This window comes from Bos grunniens, chromosome X, assembly GCF_055505025.1.
Source record: "Bos grunniens cultivar Pamir isolate PY7600 chromosome X, Bosgru_T2T1.0, whole genome shotgun sequence".
NCBI classification, from domain to species: Eukaryota; Metazoa; Chordata; class Mammalia; order Artiodactyla; family Bovidae; genus Bos; species Bos grunniens.
This window is the reverse complement of record NC_141194.1, coordinates 16,730,174-16,736,173: the sequence shown is the minus strand read 5'-3', so window position 1 is coordinate 16,736,173 and position 6,000 is coordinate 16,730,174. Positions and strand designations below refer to the sequence as shown.

At 42.1% G+C, this 6,000-nt stretch overlaps 1 protein-coding gene across 44 annotated transcripts in view; it reads left to right on the top strand.

The window, feature by feature from the left end:
- The first annotated feature begins 624 nt into the window (after window positions 1-624).
- BCLAF3 (BCLAF1 and THRAP3 family member 3) overlaps window positions 625-6,000 on the top strand; it is a 52,067-nt gene continuing 46,691 nt past the window's right edge. For 18 of the 44 annotated variants that reach the window (XR_015158856.1, XR_015158855.1, XR_015158849.1 and 15 more), the window contains exon 1: window positions 625-739. The gene's annotated coding sequence lies outside the window, so the exon portion shown is untranslated. Of the gene's footprint in view, window positions 1,187-2,920; window positions 3,074-5,253; window positions 5,314-6,000 lie in introns of all 44 variants that reach the window. The other 26 variants (XR_015158853.1, XR_015158848.1, XR_015158845.1 and 23 more) reach the window with 6 other exon arrangements.

The following is a 6,000-nucleotide window of genomic DNA, read 5'->3' as shown; positions in this document are numbered from 1 at the left end:
ATCAAAGTGTCAAGTGAGAAAGCTTCAAGAGTGAGGACATACTATCTTTGGGGTGCTGGATGGAGTGTGGGAGGAGGGAAATCAAGAGAGCTGGCAAAAATGAGTCAATATTTTTAATTGCATGGTGGAGATAATGGTATCATTAACCTGTTTGGAAGGTCTAGAGGGGAGGTTTTGTTTTTTGGGTAGAAGCTTTAAGGCCATGGGGAATGGTTAGAAATTGAGTAGGCAGGAAAGAGGCCACAGCCATTGCAGGTTCGGGTGGGCTGAAATCCAAGGGACCAAGCTCCTGCTTGTGACTGAGGGGTGAGCTCCTACCCCTGACCTTTAACCTCCAGGATCCGCGAACCATTGCACCCATTGTGGTCCTTCCTTCCCGGAGGGAGAGCGGCAGACGGCGCATGCGCCCTGGACAGAGCTGCAGAGGTGGGAACGGCCGGCAGAGGGCGCAGGAGCTCAGGCCGGAGCCACTCAGGCGGGGCATCCGTCACCGGGAAAGCGTTGAGAGCAGAGGTCGGTGGGAGAGCGCGCTCAGCGCGAGGTACCGGGCAGTGGGCGTGGCCAGGGCGGGGGCGGGGCGAGGCGGTTCCGGAAGGAAGTGGTTCCGGGTCCCGCGGCCCGGCTGAGGTAACCGTGTTGCCGTTTCTGTGGGAGGCGGCGGCCGTGTGAGGGGCGAGGCCCGAGGGGCCGGCGGCGGCGGCGGCGGCGGCGGCTGCGATAGCGGGAACTTCTCGGTCCGGTGAGCGGCCCTGGGGGGCGGGCGAGTCGAGGAGGCTCCGGGCCGAGGGGAGGGCGTGTCCGTCGCCTTAGAGAACGGTTCTTGGGGTAGCGGGTGAGACGGTTGAGGCGGTTGGGAGGACGCGGCGGCCCAGCTTGGGATCCCGGGGGACTGCTCCCTTATCTCTGGACACTAGATCGGTGCCTTATTTTAGACGCGGCGACCCGGGCACCTGCTGCCGGGGCCCTGACCCTCGCCCGTTGTCGGGCAGGCTTCGGCCCCCAGCGGTCATGATCGTCTGTCTTGGGGACGGGCGGGGGGAGGGGGCGGTGCCCAGGGACAGAGCCCTTTTCCCAGAGGCGGCTGCCGACGCGTCGCCGGAGGGACCCTAGCCGAGGAGCCCCCGCTTTGTCCTTCTCGGGAGGCTCTCCTGCCGGGAAGCGGCGTCTTCCTCTGCTAACGTCCAGAGTGAGTAGTGAAGGCTGCTCTTTATCCTGCATTGTAAAGTAAAACTTGTCTTTTTAGAAACATATTGAAAATTGAATCTTCTGTGGTTCTCTGAGGTGTATTTAGGAAACTGGGCCGGCTACTGTCAGGTTTGCCCTGTCCGTAGGTCGGGAGGGAAAGAAATCTGAGAGAAACTTATCCTGTCACATATTTTCCTGCCGAGGTGCTTTTCGAGCTGCCTCTTAGGTGATTGCTTTTCTTTTCTGAAACAAACTAAAAACCACAGGTAGAAATCAAGAAGGTCTCTCAGACTTCTGGCCAGGCAACCTTCTTAACGTTTTCCTGAATTTGAAAATAAAAGATTTTGATGTAGATTCATGATGAGTGCTTTATTTTTCGATGGTGTTTTAATGCTAACGGTGTAGAATGCTTTATTTTTTCACGTGGTATTTTTAAAATGGCTACTAAAGTGTTCTTTTGAAAGCCCTGCTCTTTCACACCCTCCCCAGAAGCCTTTAAAACATTTGATTAGAAATATTTATATAGCGAAATATTTAATAATATATTTATATATACAATTTCTAAAATATACGGAACCACGGTGAGGAAGATAACTCTTCTTTCACCGTTCAAATAACCATTGTGAGTGTTTACGCTGGGGATACACTTTCCATCTTTTTTTTTTTTTTTAGAGATGAATATATGAATTATGAAGTAGATTCTCTTGAATAACCAGTTTTTTTGTTTCCTGACTACATAGCATGCCGTTATTTGGCTGCAGTAATTTACTTGGTTATTCCCAGTTTGTCACTACTTAAACACTTGGTTGGAGAAATGTAAAATCTGCACATCCATGATTACTGTTTTAGTGTACATTCCTAAGTGATAGAATTGTTGGTTTTTTTTTTAATGTGAATTTCCCTCTGGAAAGGATGTGCTATTTTGCACTCCCACCAACAATCTGTGAATGTCCTTTTCCCCACCCTAACAAAAGGCAACAGTTAAAGGATTTTTATAGGACCCCTTCAGGGCCATTTATGTTCTTCTGCAATCAAGTACAGGTATCCTCCTCTAGAAGTCCTCTTCTTCCCACCCCGCCCCGCCCCGCCCACATCCCCCATGCCTCTTATTTGTTGATGACATTCTTCGTGCCCGCCCCCCACGCTGCTTATTGGTTGATGGCAATTCTGTTTCTCATCTTCTAGTCTTCCTTCACTAGTTTCCTAAAGAAGGGTTATCTTGGTGAGGCAAAGGCATTATAAAGTGAACAGATTTGAAGTCAGGACTTCCTCGAATTCCAGTATATCTGATTATCTTGAACATGGACAGTTTGCTCAACTCTGAATTGGAGGTTATAGTGCCTTTACCTTGCATTTCTTGCAGGGTGATTTTAAGGGTCAAATGAAAGTACATTTAAATATACTTTGTCTCGTTGCTAATTTTTACCGTATTGTAAAAATGTCAGAGCACATGAGCATATTGATTTTCTAATGTTAATTTCTGAATTCAGAAAGCTGTTCTGTGATACCCTTTGCCCCCACTCTTTCACCTTTAAATTTGAAGTTTTACACAGATGCCCTAGATTATATTGATAATGATATCAGAGTTATGAAATTGAATGAATGAATCTGCTAATGTTGAAGGAGAAAATAATTAAAAGCACTATATATAAAGCTGAGGGGGACAGATAAAAAGCTAAATAAAACACAGTCCTTGAGATCATGATGAATAAAACATAGTCTTTGTGCCCTACAGGCTACAGAATATCCAGGCAGCTAGAGGACATAAAAGCTGCTTTCCAAATTTAGAAGGAAATTTTAGATGTGATGCAGGATGTCAACTATTCTCAAGTGTGCTAAAGTCCAATTCTGCTGACCAGGCAGTCACTTCAGAGTCCTCTTTCTGAAGGTAGGAGTTGCAAGGCGGGGAAGTGTTAATGTTGGAATCCCTGGATTCTGGTTTTTCATCTTTCTCTTGGGGCAGGTTGGTTAACTTTTCTGAGGCTTGGTTTCTTCATCTGTGAAATGGAGGTAATTCTGGCTTCCTCAAAGGCTTATGAGGATTAAATGAGATAGTGTTTGCAAAACAACTTAGTGAACTACAAAGTACTGGTACCTTGGTGATCCTTCTTATCCTGTGAAGACTGAGCTTCTGCAGTAAAGAAACTGGGTCTCTTCTGACTTTGTATGATTTGCCCCTAGCAGGTGCTAGCAGTGAGTAATGTTTGCCAAATTAACATAAAATGTGACTGCTGATAAAAATTCAGTCTGGACATTTGAAGAAGGTAATATATAAATGTGAAATATTGAGAGAAATTGACTACATTATTTGGAGTTGATAGTAAGGAATCAAAGGAAACACTGAACTAATTGGACCTAGACAGATTTCTACTATGACTGTCATTCTCCATTATGTCCCCAGTGCCATGCACATAATTTTTCCTTATCAATAATAAACCTGCTCAAATTGCTCCCATTTCAAAACCTCCTGCCTAGACCCCTATCCCTCAACTGCAACCCAGCTTCTCTCCTCCCGTGCCAGACAGACTGTTAGAAAATGTTGTTAATAATTGGCTTTCTCAGCCTCCTTACCTTCCTCAAGCCATGTATTCACACTTTTCATTCCTTTTATTGGGTCTTTATATAGCTTTTGCTATGAAAGTCTCTTTTATTGAAACATCCTTCTATGCTCCAGGGTTCCCACCTTCCTTAGAGGATGTTCGTTCTCAGTCTTGGCTGGTTCATCTCCTCAAAAGGTTAATGTTCCTGTAGGCTTGATCCTTATCCCCATATACCAGCTCTGGAATAATTTATAGAGCATTGAGGCAATCTGATGTTTGAAAGTTTGGTAGAATTCCCCTGTGAAACACTCTGGGCCTGCTGCTTTTTCATGTAATGTTTTCTTAATAACTTTCTCTGTTTATTCTATGGAAACTGGTCTGTTCAAGCTTTTTATGGAAACTGGTCTGTTCAAGCTTTTTAATGTGGTCATTTTAGTAATAATCAGTTTTTCTAGAAAATAATCCATTTCATCAGGGCTTTCAAATTTATTGGATAGAAGGCTATAAAATAATCTCATGATTTAAAATGTTTCTTCTATTTCATTGGTTATTTCCCCTTTGCTCTTTTTTATTTTTTCTAGTCAAGTTATATTATTTTTCCTAGTCAAGTTATATTATTTAGTGGTTTATCCATTTTAATTTTTCCCAAAACTACAGAATTCTGATTTATTACTTAGATCTACTTTTCTCTTCCTCTACTTTTATCTTTATTTCCTTCCTTGTGCTTTCTTTTGGTTTACTTTGCTGCTTTTTAGTTCCTTTTTTTTTATCTTGGAAGTAAATGTATTTAATTCTTTCATTTTTATTGATAAATAAGTTTAGTGCAATGAATTTTTCTTTGATGACTACTTTAAATGCATCCCATAGAATCTGATATGTAGAGCTTTTATTGTCATTATTTCTTTAAAGATCTATGTTAGAGTATCCAGGAGTTGTTTAATAAGAGGTTTTAAAATTTCTAGGTGAAATTTGTTTTTTGTTTTTGTTAGTAAACTAGTTTTATTGCGTTATGATCAGAAAGTTTTGTTTGTAATGTTTCTATTATGTGCAGCTAACTGATGTGTTCTTTGTGACCTAATGTATTTTTGGTGAATGTGATGTGGAAACTTCAGAAGAATATTGTCAAATAGTATCAAAATGTAGAGTTTGATAAATATACTTAAGATTTACCCTGTTGATTTTGCTGTTTAGATCTTCTATCTCATTTTTGTCTTAATACCACTAAGCATGTTATATGAAAGTCTCCTATTGTTAGTGTTTCTATGTCTGCTTGCATCTATTGTAGTTTTTGTTTCATGAAGGTGGTTGCAGTGTTGTTGTAAATATGTGTATTTTTATTTGTTCTGTCTTCATCGAGGACTGTGACTTTTAACATTGAAGTGTCTTTCTTTGACATGATGAATGCTTTGGGACTTGAATTCTGCTTTGCCTGATTCCAGGTTTCCCACCCCTGCTCTCTTATTTTAATTTGCCTTGTATAATTTGGCCATCCTTTTATTTTTAACCTTTCACGATTACTTTGTTTTAGATGTGTATTTTATACAAATACGTGTTTTGCGAGCCAAATTGAACCTGTTTATTTTAGTAGGTGAGTTAAGCTCATCACATTTACTATTAGGACTGATATGTTTGGTCTATCATAATATTTTATAATCATGTGTATTTTGTTATACTTGCTATTTCTTTATGCTGTGATGTGTAGTTTTTGCTCTTCTGTATTAAAAAGAGGAAGGTTTTTATTTTTGTCTAATGGTTAACCTTTGTACTTATGCCTTTGCTCCCCATTTGTGTGCTAAGTTGCTTCAGTCGTATTTGACTCTCTGCAACCCCATGGACCGTAGCCCTCCATGCTCCTCTATCCATGGGATTCTCCAGGCAGGAATACTGGAGTAGGTTACCATGCCCTCCTCCAGGGGATCTTCCCGACCCAGGATTGAACCCACGTCTCTTATGTCTCCTGCATTGGCAAGTGTGTTCTTTACTACTAGCGCCATCTGAGAAACCCACTCCCCTATTTATTTAACCTTTTTTGTGTGTGAGAGAAATATAACTGTGTCCATGGAATCAGAGTAGAATAATAATAGGCAATGCTGAGGTTCTATATCCACTTCCAGCTCCTCGTTACTGTGAACTGGTGACAGCACCCAACCACTGTGGCTAGGAGAATAGACTGTGACTTGTTCTCTTGAGGTCTGACTTCTCTGATCTGCTGATTGCCCTCTTGTTCTGTGGGTTCTGAGTTGACCTGGTTCTTTGCTGGCAGTGTGGCGTCTTT